The sequence below is a fragment of the Pan troglodytes genome, chromosome 6 (assembly GCF_028858775.2).
Source record: "Pan troglodytes isolate AG18354 chromosome 6, NHGRI_mPanTro3-v2.0_pri, whole genome shotgun sequence".
In the NCBI taxonomy this organism is placed as follows: Eukaryota; Metazoa; Chordata; class Mammalia; order Primates; family Hominidae; genus Pan; species Pan troglodytes.
In genome coordinates this window covers 5,076,910-5,102,490 of record NC_072404.2, presented here as the reverse complement: position 1 = coordinate 5,102,490, position 25,581 = coordinate 5,076,910, and positions in this window count along the sequence as shown.

Below are 25,581 nucleotides of genomic sequence, written 5' to 3'. Positions count from 1 at the left end.
GGCTGTGTAGGTATTTCCATGTTTATGGAGATGGCAGAGTATATATTTCCATGTTTGTAGAGATAGCGGTGCTGATATTTCCATGTTTATAGAGATAGCGGTGTGGGTAATTCCCTGTGTATAGAGATAGCGGTGTAGATATTTCCATGTTTATACAGAGAGCAGTGTAGATATTTCCATGTTTATACAGGTAGCAGTGTTGGTATTTCCATGTTTATACAGATAGCAGTGTAGATACTTCCTTGTTATACAGTTCGCGGTGTAGACATTTACATCTTTATAAAGATGGAAGTGTAGATATTTCCATGTTTATACAGATGGCGATGTAGATATTTCCATGTTTATACAGATAGCGGTGTAGATATTTACATGTTTATACAGATGACTCTGTAGGTATATCCATGTTTTTACAGATGGCGGTGTAGATATTTCCATGTTTATACAAATAGCGGTGTAGGTATTTGCATGTTTATACAGATAACGGTGTATGTATTTCCATGTTTATACAGATAGCGGTGTAGATATTGCCATGTTTACAGAGTTAGAGCTGTAGGTATTTCAGTATTTGCACAGATAGCGGTGTAGATATTTCCATCTTTACATAGATAGCGGAGTACGTATTTCCATGTTTACACAGACAGCTGTGTAGATATTTCCATGTTTACACAGATAGTGTTGTAGATCTTTCCATGTTTATACAGATCGCTGTGTAGGTATTTCCATATGTATACAGATGGCAGTGTAGATATTTCCATGTTTTACAGATGGCGGTGTAGATATTTCCATGTTTATACAGATGGCGGCGCAGATAATTCCATGGATATGTAGATGGCGTAGTAGCTATTTCCATGTTTATGCAGATAGCGGTGTAGTAATTTCCATGTTTATATAGATAGCAGTGTAGATATTTCCATGTATATACACATGGCTGTGTAGATATTTGCATGTTTATACCGATATCTTTGTAAGTATTTCCATGTTTAAACAGATGGCGGTGTAGATATTTCAATGTTTATAGACATAGCAGTGGAGATATTTCCATGTTTATAGAGATAGCGGTGTAGATATTTCCACGTTTATACTGATTGCGCTGTAGATATTTCCATGTTTATAGAGATGGCGGTGTAGATATTTCCATGTATATAGAGATTTCAGTGTAGATATTTCCATGTTTATAGAGAAATCGGTGTAGGTATTTTCATGTTTATACAGTTAGCGGTGTCGATTTTTCCATATTTATACAGATAGCAGTGTAGGTATTACCATGTTTATACAGATGGCGGTGTAGATATTTCCTTGTTTATACAGATATCGGTGTAGATATTTCCAGGTTTATACAGAGAGCGGTGTAGATATTTCCACGTTTTACATATAGTGGTGTAGATATTTCCATCTTTATACAGATAGCGGTGGACATATTTCCATGTTTACACAAATAGCCGTGTAGATATTTCTAAGTTTACACAGATAGAGTTGCAGATATTTCCATGTTTATAAAGATAGCGGTGCAGACATTTCCATGTTTATACAGATAGCGCTGTGTCTATTTCCATGTTTATACAGATAGCGGTGTGGGTGTTTCCATGTTTATACAGATAGTGGTACAGATATTTCCATGTTTATAGAGATGACTGTCTAGATATTTCCATATTTATACAGTTTTCCGTGTAGATATTTCCATGTTTATACAGATGGTGATGTAGATATTTCCATGTTTATACAGATGACTGTGAAGTTATTTCCATGTTTATACATATGTCAGTGTAGATATTTTCATGTTTATAGAGATAACGATGTAGATATTTCCATGTTTTTACAGATAGCGGTGTAGACATTTCCATGTTTAGAGAGACAGCGTTGTAGATATTTCCATATTTATACAGATAGCTGTGTAGATCTTTCCTGGTTTATACAGATAGCGGTGTAGATATTTCCATGTTTATAGAGATAGCTTTGTAGATATTTCCATGTTTATACAGATGGCGGTGTAGATATTTCCATGTTTTTACAGATCGCGGTGTACATATTTCCATGTTTATACAGATCGCGGTGTAGATATTTCCATGTTTATACAGATAGCTGTGTAGATATTTCCATGTTTTTACAGATATCGGTGTAGATATTTCCATGTTTACACAGATTGCAGTGTAGATATTTCCATCTTTCTACAGATGGCATTGTAGATATTTCCATGTTTATACAGATGGCGGTGTAGGTATTTCCATGTTTATATAGATGGTGGTGTAGCTATTACCATGTTTATACAAATAGCGGTGTAGATATTTCCGTGTTTATACAGATCGTGGTGACGATATTTCCATGTTTATACAGATGGCGGTGTAGATATTTCCATGTTTATACAGAACGCAGTGTAGATATTTCCATGTTTATACAGATAATGGTGTAGATATTTCCATGTTTATACAGATAGCGGTGTAGATATTTCCATGTTTATACAGATGGCGGTGTAGATATTTCCATGTTTATAGAGATGGCGGTGTAGATATTTCCATGTTCATAGATATAGCGGTGTAGATATATCCATGTACATAGAGATAGCAGTGAGGATATTTCCATGTTTATAGAGATAGCAGTGTAGATATTTCCATTTTTATAGAGATAGCGGTTTTGATATTTCATATTTATACAGATAGCGGTGTAGATATTTCCATGTTTATACAGATTGCGGTGTAGATATTTCCATGTTTATACAGATAGCGGTGTAGATATTTCCACGTTTATACAGATGGTGGTGTAGATATTTCCATCTTTCTACAAATGGCAGTGTAGATATTTCCATGTTTATAGCGATGGCGGTGTAGATATTTCCATGTTTATATAGATGGCAATGTAGATATTTTCTTGTTTATGTAGATGGCGTTGTAGATATATCCATGTTTAAAGAGATGGCGGTGTATATATTTCCATGTTGATGGAGATAGCGGTGTAGATATTTCCATGTTTATAGAGATAGCGGTGTAGTTATTTCCATGTTTATAGAGATATCGGTGTAGATAATTCCATATTTCTAAAGATGACTGTGTAGATATTTCCATGTTTGTACAGATGGCAGTGTAGATATTTCCATGTTTATAGAGATAGCGGTGTAGATATTTTCATGTTTATACAGATTGCGGTGGAGATATGTCCATGTTTGTACAGATAGCAATGGAGATATTTCCAAGTTAATACACATAGCGGTGTAGATATTTCCATGTTTATACAGATAGCGGTGTAGATATTTCCATATTTATACAGATGGCTGTGCCGATATTTCCATGTTTATACGGAGTTCTCTGTAGATATTTCCATGTTTATATAGATGACGGTGTAGATATTTCCAGGCTTATACAGATGACTCTATAGATATTTCCATGTTAATACAGATGACGGTGTAGATATTTCCATGTTTATAGAGATAGCGGTGTAGGTATTTCCATGTTTATTGAGATAACGGTGTAAGTATTTCCATATTTATACAGATAGTGGTGTAGATATTTCCATGTTTTTACAGATAGCGGTGTCGATATTTCCATCTTTATTCAGAGAGCGCTGTACATATTTCCATGTTTATACAGATCACTGTGTAGATATTTCCATGTTTATATAGATGCTGGTGTGGATATTACCATGTTTATACAGATAGCGGTGTAGATATTTCCATGTTTATACAGATCGTGGTGACGATATTTCCATGTTTATACAGATCGAGGTGTAGATATTTCCATGTTTATACAGAACGCATTGCAGACATTTCCATGTTTATACAGATAGCGGTGTAGATATTTCCATGTTTATACAGATAGCGGTGTAGATATTTCCATGTTTATACAGATAGCGGTGTAGATATTTCCATGTTTATAGAGATGGCGGTGTATATATTTCCATGTTCATAGATATAGCGGTGTAGATATATCCATGTTGATAGAGATAGCAGTCAGGATATTTCCATGTTTATAGAGATAGCAGTGTAGATATTTCCATTTTTATAAAGATAGCGGTTTTGATATTTCATATTTATACAGGTAGCGGTGTAGATATTTCCATGTTCATACAGATTGCGGTGTAGATATTTCCATGTTTATACAGATAGCGGTGTAGATATTTCCACGTTTATACAGATGGTGGTGTAGATATTTCCATCTTTCTACAAATGGCAGTGTAGATATTTCCATGTTTATAGAGATGGCGGTGTAGATATTTCCATGTTTATATAGATGGCAATGTAGATATTTTCTTGTTTATGTAGATGGCGATGTAGATATCTCCATGTTTAAAGAGATGGCGGTGTATATACTTCAATGTTGATGGAGATAGCGGTGTAGATATTTCCATGTTTATAGAGATTGCGGTGTAGTTATTTCCATGTTTATAGAGATATCGGTGTAGATATTTCCATATTTCTACAGATGACTTTGTAGATATTTCCATGTTTGTACAGATGGCAGTGTAGATATTTCCATGTTTATAGAGATAGCGGTGTAGATATTTTCATGTTTATACAGATTGCGGTGGAGATATGTCCATGTTTGTACAGATAGCAATGGAGATATTTCCACGTTAATACACATAGCGGTGTAGATATTTCCATGTTTATACAGATAGCGGTGTAGATATTTCCATGTTTATACAGATGGCTGTGCCGACATTTCCAGGTTTATACGGAGTTCTCTGCAGATATTTCCATGTTTATATAGATGACAGTGTAGATATTTCCCGGTTTATACAGATGACTGTGTAGATATTTCCATGTTAATACAGATGGCGGTGTAGATATTTCCATGTTTATAGAGATAACGGTGTAGATATTTCCATGTTTATTGAGATAGCGGTGTAAATATTTCCATATTTATAGAGATAGTGCTGTAGATATTTCCATGTTTTTGTAGATAGCGGTGTAGATATTTCCATCTTTATTCAGAGAGTGCTGTACATATTTCCATGTTTATACAGATCACTGTGTAGATATTTCCATGTTTATACAGATAACGTTGTAGATATTTCCATCTTTATACAAACGGTGATGTACACATTTCCATGTTCGCACACATGACTGTGTAGTTATTTCCATGTTTATACAGATGACGGTGTAGATATTTCCATATTTATAGAGATAGTAGTGTAGATATTTCCAGGTTTATACCGATAGCGGTGCAAATATTTCCATATTTATGCAGATCGTGGTGTAGATATTTCCATGTTTATACAGATACCGTTGTAGAAATTTCCATGTTTATACAGACCGAAGAGTAGATATTTCCATGTTTATACAGATAGCGGTGTAGATATTTCCATGTTTGTACAGATGGCAGTGTTGATGTTTCCATCTATACACAGATTGCGTGTAGGTACTTCCATGTGTATACAGATGGCATTGTAGATATTTCCATGTTTATACAGATGTTGGTGTAGATATTTCCATGTTTATACACGTGACTGTATAGGTATTCCCATGTTTTTACAGATGGCATTGTAGATATTTCCATGTTTATAGAGATAGCAGTGTAGATATTTCCATGTTTATACAGATGGCGGTGTAGATATTTCCATGTTTATAGAGATAGCGGTGTACATATTTCCATATTTATACAGATAACGGTGTAGATATTTCCATGTTTATACAGATAGCAGTGTAAATATTTCCATGTTTATACAGATCACGGTGTAGATATTTCCATGTTTATAGAGATAGCGGTGTAGATGTTTCCATGTTTATACAGATAGCGGTTTAGATATTTCCATGTTTATACAGATGGCGGTGCAGATATTTCCATGGATATGTAGATGGCGTTGTAGATATTTCCATGTTTATACAGATAGCGGTGTAGTTATTTCCATGTTTATATAGATTGCAGTGTAGATATTTCCATGTATATACACATGGCTGTGTAGATATTTCCATGTTTATACCGATATCTTTGTAAGTATTTCCATGTTTAAACAGATGGGGGTGTAGGTATTTCAATGTTTATAGACATAGCAGTGGAGATATTTCCATGTTTATAGAGATAGCGGTGTAGATTTTTCCACGTTTATACTGATTGCGCTGTAGATATTTCAATGTTTATACCGATATGGGTGTAGATATTTCCATGTTTATACAGACGACTTTGTAGGTATTTCCATGTTTATACAGATTGCGGTGTAGATATTTCCATGTTTATAGAGATAGCAGTGTAGATATTTCCATGTTTATACAGACCGCGGTGTAGATATTTCCATGTTTACAGATAGCGGTGCAGATATTTCCATGTTTGTAAAGATGGCGGTGTTGATATTTCCATCTATACACAGATGACCGCGTAGATATTTCCATCTTTATACAGATGGTGGCGCAGAAATTTCCATGGATATGTAGATGGCGTTGTAGATATTTCTATGTTTATAGCGATAGCGGTGTTGTTATTTCCACTTTTATACAGATAGCGGTGTAGATATTTCCATGTATATACAGATGGCTGTGTAGATATTTCCATGTTTATACAGATGGCTTGTAGATATTTCCAGGTTTATGCAGATGACTTTGTAGGTATTTCCATGTTTATACAGATGGCGGTGTAGATATTTCCATGTTTATAGAGATAGCTGTGTAGATATTTCCATGTTTACAGATAGCGGTGTAGATATTTCCATGTTTATACAGATGGCGGTGTAGATATTTCCATGTTTATACAGATCGTGGTGTAGATATTTCCATGTTTTTACAGATAGCGGTGTAAATATTTCCATGTTTATACAGATCACGGTGTAGATATTTCCATGTTTATAGAGATAGCGGTATAGATATTTCCATGTTTATACAGATAGCAGTGTAGATACTTCCATGTTTATACAGACCGCGGTGTAGATATTTCCATGTTTATACAGATAGCGGTGAAGATATTTCCATGTTTGTACAGATGGAGGTGTTGATATTTCCATCTATACACAGATGACCGTGTAGATATTTCCATGTTTATACAGATGGCGGTGCAGATATTTCCGTGCATATGTAGATGGCGGTGTAGATATTTTCATCTTTATACAGATCGCGGTGTAGATATTTCCATGTTTATACAGATAGCGGTGTAGATATTTCCATGTTTTTACAGATATCGGTGTAGATATTTCCATGTTTACACAGATTGCGGTGTAGATATTTCCATCTTTCTACAGATGGCATTGTAGATATTTCCATGTTTATACAGATGGCGGTGTAGATATTTCCATGTTTAAATTGATGGTGGTGTAGATATTACCATGTTTATACAGATAGCGGTGTAGATATTTCCATGTTTATACAGATCGTGGTGAAGATATTTCCATGTTTATACAGATCGTGGTGTAGATATTTCCATGTTTATACAGATAGCGCTGTAGATATTTCCATGTTTTCACAGATGGTGGTGTAGATATTTCCGTGTTTATACACATGGCGGAGTAGATACTTCCATCTTTACGGAGATGGCAGTGTAGATATTTTCATGTTTATAGAGATGGCGGTGTAGATATTTCCATATTTATAGAGATAGCGGTGTAGATATTTCCATCTTTCTACAGATGGCAGTGTAGATAATTCCATGTTTATACAGATGGCGGTGTAGTTATTTCCACATTTATACAGATGACTGTGTAGATATTTCCATGTGTATACAGATGGTATTGTAGTTATTTCCATGTTTATACAGATGGTGGTGTAGATATTTCCATGTTTATTCAGATGACTTTGTAGATATTTCCATGTTTTTACAGATGGCAGTGTCGATATTTCAATGTTTATAGAGATGGCGCTGTAGATATTTCCATGTTTATACAGATGGCGGTGTAGATACTTCCATGTTTATAGAGATAGCGGTGTAGACATTTCCATATTTATACAGATAACGGTGTAGAAATTTCCATGTTTATACAGATAGCGGTGTAAATATTTCCATCTTTATACAGATCACGGTTTAGATATTTCCATGTTTATAGAGATAGCGGTGTAGATATTTCCATGTTTATACAGATAGCGGTTTAGATATTTCCATGTTTATACAGACCGCGGTGTAGATATTTCCATGTTTACAGATAGCGGTGCAGATATTTCCATGCTTGTAAAGATGGCGGTGTTGATATTTCCATCTATACACAGATGACCGCGTAGATATTTCCATGTTTATACAGCTGGCGGCGCAGAAATTTCCATGGATATGTAGATGGCGTTGTAGATATTTCTATGTTTATAGCGATAGCGGTGTTGTTATTTCCACGTTTATACAGATAGCGGTGTAGATATCTCCATGTATATACAGAAGGCTGTGTAGATATTTCCATGTTTATACAGATGGCTTTGTAGATATTTCCATGTTTATGCAGATGACTTTGTATGTATTTCCATGTTTATACAGATGGCGGTGTAGATATTTCCATGTTTATACGGATAGCTGTGTAGATATTTCCATGTTTACAGATAGCGGTGTAGATATTTCCATGTTTATACAGATGGCGTTGTAGATATTTCCATGTTTATACAGATCGTGGTGTAGATGTTTCCATGTTTTTACAGATAGCGGTGTAAATATTTCCATGTTTATACAGATCACGGTGTAGATATTTCCATGTTTATAGAGATAGCGGTATAGATATTTCCATGTTTATACAGATAGCGGTGTAGATATTTCCATGTTTATACAGACCGCGGTGTAGATATTTCCATGTTTATACAGATAGCGGTGAAGATATTTCCATGTTTGTACATATGGAGGTGTTGATATTTCCATCTATACACAGATGACCGTGTAGATATTTCCATGTTTATACAGATGGCGGTGCAGATATTTCCATGGATATGTAGGTGGCGGTGTAGATATTTCCATGTTTATACAGATAGCGGTGTAGTTATTTCCATGTTTATATAGATAGCGGTGTAGATATTTCCATGTATATACACATGGCGATGTAGATATTTCCATGTTTATACAGATAACTTTGTATTTCCATGTTTATACAGATGGCGGTGTAGATATTTCGATGTTTATAGAGATAGCAGTGGAGATAGTTCCATGTTTATACAGATAGCGGTGTAGATATTTCCATGTTTATACTGATCGTGGTGTAGATATTTCCATGTTTATAGAGATGGCGTTGCAGATATTTCCATGTTTATAGAGATGGCGGTGAAGATATTTCCATGTTTATACAGATCACGGTGTAGCTATTTCCTTGTTTATACAAGTAGCGGTGTAGTTATTACCATGTTTATACAGATGGCGGTGTTGATATTTCCATGTATATACAGATGGCTGTGTAGATATTTCCATGTTTATACAGATGGTGGTGTAGATATTTCCATGTTTATAGAGATAGCTGTGTAGATATTTCCATATTTATACAGATCGCGGTGTAGATATTTCCATGTTTATACAGATCGCGATGTTGATATTTCCATGTTTATACAGATAGCGGTGTAGATATTTCCATCTTTTTACAGATATCGGTGTAGATATTTCCATGTTTACACAGATTGCGGTGTACATATTTCCATCTTTCTACAGATGGCATTTTAAATATTTCCATGTTTATACAGATGGCGGTGTAGGTATTTCCATGTTTAAATTGATGGTGGTGTAGATATTACCATGTTTATACAAATAGCGGTGTAGATATTTCCATGTTTATACAGATCGTGGTGAAGATATTTCCATGTTTATACAGATCGCGGTGTAGATATTTCCATGTTTATACAGATAGCGGTGTAGATATTTCCATGTTTTCACAGATGGTGGTGTAGATATTTCCGTGTTTATACACATGTCGGAGTAGATACTTCCATCTTTATGGAGATGGCAGTGTAGATATTTTAATGTTTATAGAAATGGCGGTGTAGATATTTCCATATTTATAGAGATAGCGGTGTAGATATTTCCATCTTTCTACAGATGGCAGTGTAGATAATTCCATGTTTATACAGATGGCGGTGTAGTTATTTCCATATTTATACAGATGACTGTGTAGATATTTCCATGTGTATACAGATGGTATTGTAGTTATTTCCATGTTTATACAGATGGTGGTGTAGATATTTCCATGTTTATTCAGATGACTTCGTAGATATTTCCATGTTTTTACAGATCGCAGTGTAGATATTTCAATGTTTATAGAGATGGCGCTGTAGATATTTCCATGTTTATACAGATGGCGGTGTAGATATTTCCATGTTTATAGAGATAGCGGTGTAGACATTTCCATGTTTATACAGATAGCGGTGTAGAAATTTCCATGTTTATACAGATAGCGGTGTAAATATTTCCATGTTTATACAGATCACGGTTTAGATATTTCCATGTTTATAGAGATAGCGGTGTAGATATTTCCATGTTTATACAGATAGCGGTTTAGATATTTCCATGTTTATACAGACCGCGCTGTAGATATTTCCATGTTTATACAGATAGCGGTGCAGATATTTCCATGTTTGTAAAGATGGCGGTGTTGATATTCCCATCTATACACAGATGACCGCGTAGATATTTCCATGTTTATACAGATGGCGGTGCAAATATTTCCATGGATATGTAGATGGCGTTGTAGATATTTCCATGTTTATACCGATAGCGGTGTTGTTATTTCCACGTTTATACAGATAGCGCTGTAGATATTTCCATGTATATACAAATGGCTTTGTAGATATTTCCATGTTTATACAGATGGCTTTGTAGATATTTCCATGTTTATACAGATGACTTTGTAGGTATTTCCACGTTTATACAGATGGCGGTGTAGATATTTCCATGGTTATAGAGATAGCTGTGTAGATATTTCCATGTTTACAGATAGCGGTGTAGATATTTCCATGTTTATACAGATGGCAGTGTAGATATTTCCATGTTTATACAGATCGTGGTGTAGATATTTCCATGTTTCTACAGATAGCGGTGTAAATATTTCCATGTTCATACAGATCACGGTGTAGATATTTCCATGTTTATAGAGATAGCGGTATAGATATTTCCATGTTTATACAGAGAGCAGTGTAGATATTTCCATGTTTATACAGACCGCGGTGTAGATAATTCCATGTTTATACAGATAGCTGTGAAGATATTTCCATGTTTGTACAGATGGAGGTGTTGATATTTCCATCTATACACAGATGACAGTGTAGATATTTCCATGTTTATACAGATAGCGGTGCAGATATTTCCATGTTTGTAAAGATGGCGGTGTTGATATTTCCATCTATACACAGATGACCGCGTAGATATTTCCATGTTTATACAGATGGCGGCGCAGATATTTCCATGGATATGTAGATAGCGTTGTAGATATTTACATGTTTATACCGATAGCGGTGTTGTTATTTCCACGTTAATACAGATAGCGGTGTAGATATTTCCATGTATATGCAAATGGCTGTGTAGATATTTCCATGTTTATACAGATGGCTTTGTAGATATTTCCATGTTTATACAGATGACTTTGTAGGTATTTCCATGTTTATACAGATGCCGGCGTAGATATTTCCATGTTTATAGAGATAGCTGTGTAGATATTTCCATGTTTACAGATAGCGGTGTAGATATTTCCATGTTTATACAGATGGCGGTGTAGATATTTCCATGTTTATACAGATCGTGGTGTAGATATTTCCATGTTTATACAGATAGCGGTGTAAATATTTCCATGTTCATACAGATCACGGTGTAGATATTTCCATGTTTATAGAGATAGCGGTATAGACATTTCCATGTTTATACAGAGAGCAGTGTAGATATTTCCATGTTTATACAGTCCGCAGTGTAGATAATTCCATGTTTATAGAGATAGCGGTGAAGATATTTCCATGTTTGTGCAGATGGAGGTGTTGATATTTCCATCTATACACAGATGACAGTGTAGATATTTCCATGTTTATGCAGATGGTGGTGCAGATATTTCCATGGATATGTAGATGGCGGTGTAGATATTTCCATGTTTACACAGATTGCGGTGTAGATAATTCCATCTTTCTACAGATGGCATTGTAGATATTTCCATGTTTATACAGATGGCGGTGTAGATATTTCCATGTTTAAATTGATGGTGGTATAGATATTACCATGTTTATACAGATAGCGGTGAAGATATTTCCATGTTTATAGAGATCGTGGTGAAGATATTTCCATGTTTATACAGATCGCGGTGTAGATATTTCCATGTTTATGCAGATAGCGGTGTAGATATTTCCATGTTTTCACAGATGGTGGTGTAGATATTTCCGTGTTTATACACATGGCGGAGTAGATTCTTCCATCTTTATGGAGATGGCAGTGTAGATATTTTCATGTTTATAGAGATGGCGGTGTAGATATTTCCATATTTATAGAGATAGCAGTGTAGATATTTCCATGTTTATACAGATGGCGGTGTAGATATTTCCATGTTTATAGAGATAGCGGTGTAGACATTTCCATATTTATAGAGATAACGGTGTAGAAATTTCCATGTTTATACAGATAGCGGTGTAAATATTTCCATGTTTATACAGATCACGGTTTAGATATTTTCATGTTTATAGAGATAACGGTGTAGATATTTCCATGTTTATACAGATAGCGGTTTAGATATTTCCATGTTTATACAGACCGCGCTGTAGATATTTCCATGTTTATACAGATAGCGGTGCAGATATTTCCATGTTTGTAAAGATGGCGGTGTTGATATTCCCATCTATACACAGATGACCGCGTAGTTATTTCCATGTTTATACAGATGGCGGCGCACATATTTCCATGGATATGTAGATGGCGTTGTAGATATTTCCATGTTTATACCGATAGCGGTGTTGTTATTTCCACGTTTATACAGATAGCGCTGTAGATATTTCCATGTATATACAAATGGCTTTGTAGATATTTCCATGTTTATACAGATGGCTTTGTAGATATTTCCATGTTTATACAGATGACTTTGTAGGTATTTCCACGTGTATACAGATGGCGGTGTAGATATTTCCATGGTTATAGAGATAGCTGTGTAGATATTTCCATGTTTACAGATAGCGGTGTAGATATTTCCATGTTTATACAGATGGCAGTGTAGATATTTCCATGTTTATACAGATCGTGGTGTAGATATTTCCATGTTTATACAGATAGCGGTGTAAATATTTCCATGTTCATACAGATCACGGTGTAGATATTTCCATGTTTATACAGATAGCGGTATAGATATTTCCAAGTTTATACAGAGAGCAGTGTTGATATTTCCATGTTTATACAGACCGCGGTGTAGATAATTCCATGTTTATACAGATAGCTGTGAAGATATTTCCATGTTTGTACAGATGGAGGTGTTGATATTTCCATCTATACACAGATGACAGTGTAGATATTTCCATGTTTATACAGATAGCGGTGCAGATATTTCCATGTTTGTAAAGATGGCGGTGTTGATATTTCCATCTATACATAGATGACCGCGTAGATATTTCCATGTTTATACAGATGGCGGCGCAGATATTTCCATGGATATGTAGATGGCGTTGTAGATATTTCCATGTTTATACCGATAGCGGTGTTGTTATTTCCACGTTAATACAGATAGCGGTGTAGATATTTCCATGTATATGCAAATGGCTGTGTAGATATTTCCATGTTTATACAGATGGCTTTGTAGATATTTCCATGTTTATACAGATGACTTTGTAGGTATTTCCATGTTTATACAGATGCCGGTGTAGATATTTCCATGTTTATAGAGATAGCTGTGTAGATATTTCCATGTTTACAGATAGCGGTGTAGATATTTCCATGTTTATACAGATGGCGGTGTAGATATTTCCATGTTTATACAGATCGTGGTGTAGATATTTCCATGTTTATACAGATAGCGGTGTAAATATTTCCATGTTCATACAGATCACGGTGTAGATATTTCCATGTTTATAGAGATAGCGGTATAGACATTTCCATGTTTATACAGAGAGCAGTGTAGATATTTCCATGTTTATACAGTCCGCGGTGTAGATAATTCCATGTTTATAGAGATAGCGGTGAAGATATTTCCATGTTTGTACAGATGGAGGTGTTGATATTTCCATCTATACACAGATGACAGTGTAGATATTTCCATGTTTATACAGATAGCGGTGCAGATATTTCCATGTTTGTAAAGATGGCGGTGTTGATATTTCCATCTATACACAGATGACCGCGTAGATATTTCCATGTTTATACAGATGGCGGCGCAGATATTTCCATGGATATGTAGATGGCGTTGTAGATATTTCCATGTTTATACCGATAGCGGTGTTATTTCCACGTTAATACAGATAGCGGTGTAGATATTTCCATGTATATGCAAATGGCTGTGTAGATATTTCCATGTTTATACAGATGGCTTTGTAGATATTTCCATGTTTATACAGATGACTTTGTAGGTATTTCCATGTTTATACAGATGCCGGCGTAGATATTTCCATGTTTATAGAGATAGCTGTGTAGATATTTCCATGTTTACAGATAGCGGTGTAGATATTTCCATGTTTATACAGATGGTGGTGTAGATATTTCCATGTTTATACAGATCGTGGTGTAGATATTTCCATGTTTATACAGATAGCGGTGTAAATATTTCCATGTTCATACAGATCACGGTGTAGATATTTCCATGTTTATAGAGATAGCGGTATAGACATTTCCATGTTTATACAGAGAGCAGTGTAGATATTTCCATGTTTATACAGTCCGTGGTGTAGATAATTCCATGTTTATAGAGATAGCGGTGAAGATATTTCCATGTTTGTGCAGATGGAGGTGTTGATATTTCCATCTATACACAGATGACAGTGTAGATATTTCCATGTTTATGCAGATGGTGGTGCAGATATTTCCATGGATATGTAGATGGCGGTGTAGATATTTCCATGTTTACACAGATTGCGGTGTAGATATTTCCATCTTTCTACAGATGGCATTGTAGATATTTCCATGTTTATACAGATGGCGGTGTAGATATTTCCATGTTTAAATTGATGGTGGTATAGATATTACCATGTTTATACAGATAGCGGTGAAGATATTTCCATGTTTATAGAGATCGTGGTGAAGATATTTCCATGTTTATACAGATCGCGGTGTAGATATTTCCATGTTTATACAGATAGCGGTGTAGATATTTCCATGTTTTCACAGATGGTGGTGTAGATATTTCCGTGTTTATACACATGGCGGAGTAGATTCTTCCATCTTTATGGAGATGGCAGTGTAGATATTTTCATGTTTATAGAGATGGCGGTGTAGATATTTCCATATTTATAGAGATAGCGGTGTAGATATTTCCATGTTTATACAGATGGCGGTGTAGATATTTCCATGTTTATAGAGATAGCGGTGTAGACATTTCCATATTTATAGAGATAACGGTGTAGAAATTTCCATGTTTATACAGATAGCGGTGTAAATATTTCCATGTTTATACAGATCACGGTTTAGATATTTCCATGTTTATAGAGATAGCGGTGTAGATATTTCCATGTTTATACAGATAGCGGTTTAGATATTTCCATGTTTATACAGACCGCGCTGTAGATATTTCCATGTTTATACAGATAGCGGTGCAGATATTTCCATGTTTGTAAAGATGGCGGTGTTGATATTCCCATCTATACACAGATGACCGCGTAGTTATTTCCATGTTTATACAGATGGCGGCGCAAATATTTCCATGGATATGTAGATGGCGTTGTAGATATTTCCATGTTTATACCGATAGCGGTGTTGTTATTTCCACGTTTATACAGATAGCGCTGTAGATATTTCCATGTATATACAAATGGCTTTGTAGATATTTCCATGTTTATACAGATGGCTTTGTAGATATTTCCATGTTTATACAGATGACTTTGTAGGTATTTCCACGTTTATACAGATGGCGGTGTAGATATTTCCATGGTTATAGAGATAGCTGTGTAGATATTTCCATGTTTACAGATAGCGGTGTAGATATTTCCATGTTTATACAGATGGCAGTGTAGATATTTCCATGTTTATACAGATCGTGGTGTAGATATTTCCATGTTTATACAGATAGCGGTGTAAATATTTCCATGTTCATACAGATCACGGTGTAGATATTTCCATGTTTATAGAGATAGCGGTATAGATATTTCCATGTTTATACAGATAGCGGTGTAGATATTTCCATGTTTATACAGACCGTCGTGTAGATATTTCCATGTTTATACAGATAGCGGTGAAGATATTTCCATGTTTGTACATATGGAGGTGTTGATATTTCCATCTATACATAGATGACCGTGTAGATATTTCCATGTTTATACAGATGGCGGTGCAGATATTTCCATGGATATGTAGGTGGCGGTGTAGATATTTCCATGTTTATACAGATAGCGGTGTAGTTATTTCCATGTTTATATAGATAGCGGTGTAGATATTTCCATGTATATACACATGGCGGTGTAGATATTTCCATGTTTATACAGATAACTTTGTAAGTATTTCCATGTTTATACAGATGGCGGTGTAGATATTTCGATGTTTATAGAGATAGCAGTGGAGATAGTTCCATGTTTATACAGATAGCGGTGTAGATATTTCCATGTTTATACTGATCGTGGTGTAGATATTTCCATGTTTATAGAGATGGCGTTGCAGATATTTCCATGTTTATAGAGATGGCGGTGAAGATATTTCCATGTTTATACAGATCACGGTGTAGCTATTTCCTTGTTTATACAAGTAGCGGTGTAGTTATTACCATGTTTATACAGATGGCGGTGTTGATATTTCCATGTATATACAGATGGCTGTGTAGATATTTCCATGTTTATACAGATGGTGGTGTAGATATTTCCATGTTTATAGAGATAGCTGTGTAGATATTTCCATATTTATACAGATCGCGGTGTAGATATTTCCATGTTTATACAGATCGCGATGTTGATATTTCCATGTTTATACAGATAGCGGTGTAGATATTTCCATCTTTTTACAGATATCGGTGTAGATATTTCCATGTTTACACAGATTGCGGTGTACATATTTCCATCTTTCTACAGATGGCATTTTAAATATTTCCATGTTTATACAGATAGCGGTGTAGATATTTCCATGTTTATACAGATGGCGGTGTAGATATTTCCAAGTTTATACAGATAGCGGTGTAGATATTTCCATGTTTATACAGATGGCGGTGTAGATATTTCCAAGTTTACAGAGATAGCAGTGTAGATATTTCCATCTTTCCACAGATTGCGTTGTAGATATTTCCATGTTTACACAGATAGGTATGTAGATATTTCCCAGTTTAAACAGATAGCTGTGTAGGTATTTCCATGTTTACACAGATAGCGTTGTAGATATTTCCATGTTTATACAGATAGATCTATAGATATTTCCATGTTTATACAGTTAGCGATGTGGATATTTCCATGTTTATACTGATAGCATTGGAGATATTTCCATGTTTATACAGATGGCTGTGTAGATATTTCCTTGTTTATACAGATAGCCATGAAGATATTTCCATGTTTATACAGATAGTGGTGTAGATATTCCCATGTTTATAGAGATGGCGGTGTAGATATTTCAATGTTTATAGAGATAGCATTGTAGATACTTGCATGTGTATAGATATGGTGGTGTAGGTATTTGCATGTTTTTAGAGATAGTGGTGAAGATATTTCCATGTTTATACAGATAGCGGTGTAGATATTTCCATGTTTTTACAGATATCGGTGTTGGTATTTCCATGTTTATACAGATAGCGGTGAAGATATTTCCATGTTTATAGAGGTAGCGGTGTGGATATTTCCATGTTTATGCAGATGGCGGTGTCGATAGTTCCATGTTTATGGAGATGGCAGTGTAGATATTTTCATGTTTATAGAGATGGCGATGTAGATATTTCCATGTTTACAGAGATGGTGGTGAAGATATTTCCAGGTTTATAGAGATATCCGTGTAGGTATTTCCATGTTTATACAGATGTCTGTTTAGATATTTCCATGTGTATACAGATGGCCGTTAAGATATTTCCATGTTTATAGAGATTGTGGTGTAGATATTTCCATGCTTATACAGAAGACTAAGTAGATATTTGATTGTTATAGAGATTGCGGTGTAGATATTTCCATTTTTATAGAGATAGCGTTGTAGACATTTCCATGTTTATAGAGATAGCGGTGTAGATATTTCCATATTTATGCAGATAGCGGTGAAGATATTTCCATGTTTATACCGATGGCGGTGTAGATATTTCCATGTTTATACAGATGGCGGTGTAGATATTTCCTTGTTTATACAGATAGCGGTTTAGATATTTCCATGTCTATACAGATAGCGGTGTAGATATTTCCATGTTTATAGTGATAGTGGTGGAGATATATCCATGTATATATAGATTGCGTTGCAGATATTTCCATGTTTATAGAGATGGAGGTGTAGATATTTCCATGTTAATAGAGATTGCGTTGTAGATATTTCCATGTTTATAGAGATAGCATTGTAGGTATTTCCATGTTTATAGAGTTAGCGGTGTAAATATTTGCATGTTTATACAGATAGCGGTGTTATTTCCATGTTAATGCACAGATCGGTGTAGATATTTCCATGTTTATACAGCTCACGGTGAAGATATTTCCATCTATATACAGATGGCAGTGTAGGTATTTCCATGTTTATACAGATAGTGGTGTAGATATTTCCATGTTTATAAAGATAGCGGTTTAAATATTTTCATGTACAGAGATATAGCGGTATAGTTATTTCCATATTTACACAGATAGCGGTGTAGATATTTCCATGTTTATACAGATGGTGGTGTAGATATGTCCATGTTTATACAGATGGTGGTGTAGATATTTCCTTGTTTATACAGATAGCGGTGTAGGTATTTCCATGTTTATAAAGATGGCGGTGTAAATATTTCCATGTTTATACATATAGCAGTGTAGATATTTCCACCTTTATACAGATAGCGGTGTAGATATTTCCATGTTTATAGAGACAGCGGTGAAGTCATTTCCATGTTTACAGAGATAGGTGTGCAGATATTTCCATATATATACATATAGCTGTGTAGATATTTCCATGTTTTTACAGATAGCGGTGTTGGTATTTCCACGTTTATACAGATAGCGGTGTAGATATTTCCATGTTTATGCAGCTCGCGGTGTAGATATTTCCATCTTTATACAGATGGCATTGTAGATATTTCCATGTTTATACAGATAGGCGGGTAGATATTTCCATGTTTATACAGATGGCGGTGTAGATAGTTCCATGTTTCTGGAGATGGCGGTGTAGATATTTCCATGTTTATAGAGATGGTGGGGTACATATTTCCATGTTTATAGAGATAGCCGTGTAGGTATTTCCATGTTCATAGAGATAGCGGTGTAGATATTTCCAAGTTTATACAGATGGCTTTGTAGATATTTCCATGTGTATACAGATGGCAGTGTAGATATTTCCATGTTTATAGAGATGGTGGTGTAGATATTTCCACGTTGATACAGATGATTGCGTAGATATTTGCATGTTTATACAGATGGCGGTGTAGGTATTTCCATGTTTATAGAGATAACGCTGTAGATATTTCCATGTTTATAAATATACCGGTGTAGACGTTTCCATGTTTATAGAGACTGCGGTGTAGATATTTCCATATTTATTCAGATGGTGGTGTAGATTTTTCCATGTTTAAACAGATAGCGTTGTAGATTTATCCATATTTATACAGATAGTGGTGTAGATATTTCCATGTTTATACAGATAGCTGTGTAGATATTTCCATGTTTACACAGATAGCGTTGTAGATATTTCCATGTTTATACAGATAGAGCTATAGATATTTCCATGTTTATACAGATAGCGATGTGGATATTTCCATGTTTATACTGATAGCGTTGGAGATATTTCCATGTTTATACAGATGGCTGTGTAGATATTTCCTTGTTTATACAGATAGCCGTGAAGATATTTCCATGTTTATACAGATAGCGGTGGAGATATTTCCATGTTTATACAGATTTCTGTGTGGCTATTTCCGTGTTCATACAAATAGCGGTGTAGGTATTTCCATGTTTATATAGATGGCTTGGTAGATATTTTCATGTTTATACAGATGGCAGTGTAGATATTTCCATGTTTATACAGACGGTGCTGTTCTTATTACCATGTTTATACAGATGACTGTGTATGTATTTGCATGTTTATACAGATGGCGTTGTAGATATTTCCATGTTTATACAGATAGCCATGTAGATACTTCCATGTTTATACAGATAGCCATGTAGATACTTCCATGTTTATACAGATAGCGGTGTAGGAATTTCCATGTTTATAGAGATATCAGTGTAGATATTTCCATGTTTATACAGACGGATGTGTAGTTATTTCCATGTTTATACACATGGCAGTGTAGATATATCCACGTGTATACAGATGGCAGTGTAGGTATTTCCATGTTTATACAGATGGAGGTGTAGATATTTCCAAGTTTATACAGATAGCGGTGTAGATATTTCCATGTTTCTACAGATAGCGGTGTAGATATTTCCATGTTTATACAGATAGCTGTGTAGGTATTTTCATGTTTATAGAGATAGCGGTGTAGATATTTCCATGTTTATACAGATGGCAGTGTAGATATTTCCATGTGTATAGAGTTGGCAGTGTAGATATTTCCTGGTTTATACAGATAGAGGTGTAGATATTTCCAAGTTTATGCAGATTGCAGTGTAGATGTTTCCATGTCTATACAGATAGCGGTGAAGATATTTCCATATTTATACAGATAGCGGTGTAGGAATTTCCATGTTTACACTGATGGCTGTGTAGATATTTCGATGTGTATACAGATGGCAGTGTATACATTTCCACGTTTATACTCACAGAGGTGTAGATATTTCCATGTTTATACAGATGACTGTGTAGATATTTCCATGTTATTACAGATGGCAGTGTAGATATTTCCATGTTTACTGAGTTAGTGGTGTAGATATTTCCATGTTTATACAGAAAGCTGTGTAGATATTTCCATGTTTATACAGATAGCGGTGCAGATATTTCCCTGTTTATACAGATCGCGGTGTAGATATCTCCATGTTTATAGAGATAGCGGTATAGATATTTCCATGATTATACAGATACCGGTGTTTTTATTTACATGTTTACACAGATAGCGGTGTAGATATTTCCCTGTTTCTACAGCTCGCGGTATAGGTATTTCCATGTTTATACAGATGGCGGTGTAGGTATTTCCATGTTTATAGACATAGCGGTGTAGATATTTCCATGTTTATACAGACGGCGGCGTAGTTATTTCCATGGACATGCAGATGGTAGTGTAGTTCTTTCCATGTTTATACAGATAGCAGTGTAGATAATTCCATGTTTACACAGATGGTGGTGTAGATATTTCCGTGTTTATGCACATGGCGGAGTAGATACTTCCGTCTTTATGGAGATGGCAGTGTAGATATTTTCATGTTCATAGAGATGGCGATGTAGATATTTCAATATTTATAGAGATATCGGTGTAGGTATTTCCATCTTTCTACAGAAGGCAGTGTAGATATTTCCATGTTAATACAGAGGGCGGTGAAGATATTTCCATATTTATACAGATGTCCGTGTAGATATTTCCATGTGTATACAGATGGTATTGTAGCTATTTCCATATTTATACAGATGGTGGTGCAGATATTTCCATTTTTATTCAGATGACTGTGTAGATATTTCCATGTTTGTACAGATGGCAGTGTAGATATTTCAATGTTTATAGAGATGGCGCTGTAGATATTTCCATGTTTATACAGATAACGGTGGAGATATTTCCATGTTTATACAGACAGCAGTGGAAATATTTCCATGTTTATACACATAGTGGTGTATATATTTCCATGTTTATACAGATCGTGGTGTAGATTTTTCCATGTTTATACAGATACCGGTGTAGATATTTCCATGTTTATACAGACCGCAGTGTAGATATTTCCATGTTTATAGAGATAGCAGTCTAGATATTTCCATGTTTGTACAGATGGCGGTGTTGATGTTTCCATATATACACACATTGCCGTATAGGTATTTCCATGTGTATACAGATGGCATTGTAGATATTTCCATGTTTATACAGATGGTGGTGTAGATATTTCCATGTTTACACTGATGACTGTATAGGTATTTCCATGTTTATACAGATGGCGGTGTAGATATTTCCATGTGTATACAGATGGTATTGTAGGTATTTCCATGTTTATACCGATGGCGGTGTAGATATTTCCATGTTTATACAGTTGGCGGTGTAGATATTCCCATGTTTTTACAGAGGGCAGTGTAGTTATTTCAATGTTTATAGAGATGGCGCTGTAGATATTTCCATGTTTATACAGATAACGGTGGAGATATTTCCATGTTTATACAGAGAGCAGTGGAGATATTTCCATGTATATACACATAGCGGTGTAGATATTTCCATGTTTATACAGATATCGGTGTAGATATTTCCATGTTTACACAGATTGCGGTGTAGATATTTCCATCTTTCTACAGATGGCATTGTAGATATTTCCATGTTTATACAGATGGCGGTGTAGATATTTCCATGTTTATACAGATGCCTATGCAGATATTTCCATATTTATACAGAGGGCTGTGTAGATATTTCTATGTTTATACAGATGGCAGTGTAGATATTTAAATGTTCCTACACATGACTGTGTAGGTATTTCCATGTTTATACAGATATCTTTGTAGATATTTCCATGCTTATAGAGATAGTGGTGCAGATATTTCCATGTTTATACAGATAGCGGTGTATATATTTCCATGTTTATACAGATCGTGGTGTAGATATTTCCATGTTTATACAGATACCGGTGTAGATATTTCCATGTTTATACAGACCGCAGTGTAGATAATTCCATGTTTATAGAGATAGCAGTGCAGATATTCCCATGTTTGTACATATGGCGGTGTTGATGTTTCCATGTATACACAGATTGCCGTGTAGGTATTTCCATGTGTATACAGATGGCATTGTAGATATTTCCATGTTTATACAGATGGTGGTGTAGATATTTCCATGTTTACACAGATGACTGTATAGGTATTTCCATGTTTATACAGATTGCGGTGCAGGTATTTCCATGCTTTTACAGATGGCGGTGTAGATATTTCCATGTTTATAGAGATAGCGGTGTAGATATTTCCATATTTATACAGATAACGGTGTAGACATTTCCATGTTTATACAGATAGCGGTGTAAATATTTCCATGTTCATACAGATCACGGTGTAGGTATTTCCATGTTTATAGAGATAGCGGTGTAGATATTTCCATGTTTATACAGATAGCGGTGTAGATATTTCCATGTTTATACAGACGGCGGTGTAGATATTTCCATGTTTATACAGATAGCGGTGCAGATATTTCCATGTTTTTACAGATGGCGGTGTTGAAATTTCCATCTGTACACAGATGACCGTGTAGATATTTCCATGTTTATACAGATGGCGGCGCAGATATTTCTATGGATATGTAGATGGTGGGGTAGATATTTCCATGTATATACAGATAGCGCTGTACTTATTTCCATGTTTATATAGAGAGCGGTGTAGACATTTCCATGTATTTACACATGTCTGTGTAGATATTTCCATGTTTATACAGATGGCGGTGTAGATATGTGCATGTTTTTACAGATAACTTTGTAAGTATTTCCATGTTTATACAGATGGCGGTGTAGATATTTCGATGTTTATAGAGATAGCAGTGGAGTTATTTCCATTTTTATACAGACAGCGGTGTGGTTATTTCCATGTTTATATAGATAGCGGTGTAAATATTTCCATGTATATACACATGGCTGTGTAGATATTTCCATGTTTATACAGATGGCGGTGTAGATATTTCCATGTTTATACAGATAACTTTGTAAGTATTTCCATGTTTACACAGATGGCGGTGTAGATATTTCGAAGTTTATAGAGATAGCAGTGGAGATATTTCCATGTTTATACAGATAGCGGTGTAGATATTTCCATGTTTATACTGATCGTGGTGTAGATATTTCCATGTTTATACAGATGGCGGTGTAGATATTTCCATGTTCATAGAGATAGCATTGTTGATTTTCCCATGTTTATAGAGATAGCTGTGTTGGTATTTCCATGTTTATACAGATAGGGGTGTAGATATTTCCATGTTTATAGAAATGGCGGTGTAGATATTTCCATGTTTATACAGATCATGGTGTAAATATTTCCATGTTTAAACAGATCACAGTGTAGATATGTCCATGTTTATACAGATCATGCTGTAGATATTTCCATGTTTATACAGATCGCGGTGTTGATATTACCATGTTTATAGGGATAGCGGTGAAAATATTTCCACATTTATACAGATAGCGGTGTAGTTATTAGTATGTTTATACAGATAGCGGTGTAGATATTTCCATGTTTAAACAGATGTCTGTGTATATATTTCCATGTTTAAACAGATGGCGGTGTAGATATTTCCTTGTTTATACAAATAGCGGTGTAGTTATTTCCATGTTTATACAGATAGTGGTGTAGATATTTCCATGTATATACAGATGGCTGTGTAGATATTTCCATGTTTGTACAAATGGCTGTGTAGATATTTCCATGTTTATACAGATGACTTTGTAGGCATTTCCATGTTTATACAGATGGCGGTATAGGTATTTCCATGTTTATAGAGATAGCTGTGTAGATATTTCCATGTTTATAGAGATGGCGGTGTAGATATTTCCATGTTCATAGAGAAAGCGGTGTTGATATTTCCATGTTTATAGAGATAGCAGTGTGGATATTTCCATGTTTATACAGATAGGGGTGTACATATTTCCATGTTTATAGAGATGGCGGTGTAGATATATCCATGTTTATACAGATCACGGTGTAGATATTTCCTTGTTTATACAAATAGCGGTGTATTTATTTTCATGCTTATACAGATAGCGGTGTAGATAGTTCCATGTTTATACAGATGTCTGTGTAGATATTTCCATGTTTATACAGATGGCTGTGTAGATATTTCCATGTTTATACAGATGACATTGTACGTATTTCCATGTTTATACAGATGGCTGTGTAGATATCTCCAAGTTTATAGAGATAGCTGTGTAGATATTTCCATGTTTATACAGATCGCAGTGTAGATATTTCCATGTTTATAAAGATCGCGGTGTAGATATTTCCATGTTTATACAGATCGCGGTGTAGATATTTCCATGTTTATACAGATAGCGGTGTAGATATTTCCATGTTTTTACAGATATCGGTGTTGATATTTCCATGTTTACACAAATTGCGGTGTAGATATTTCCATCTTTCTACAGATGGCATTGTAGATATTTCCATGTTTATACAGATGGCGGTGTAGATATTTCCATGTTTATATAGATGGTGGTGTAGATATTACCATGTTTATACAGATAGCGGTGGAGATATTTCCATGTTTATACAGATCGTGTTGAAGATATTTCCATGTTTATACAGATCGCGGTGTAGATATTTCCATGTTTATACAGATCGCAGTGTAGATATCTCCATGTTTATACAGATAGCGGTGTAGATATTTCCA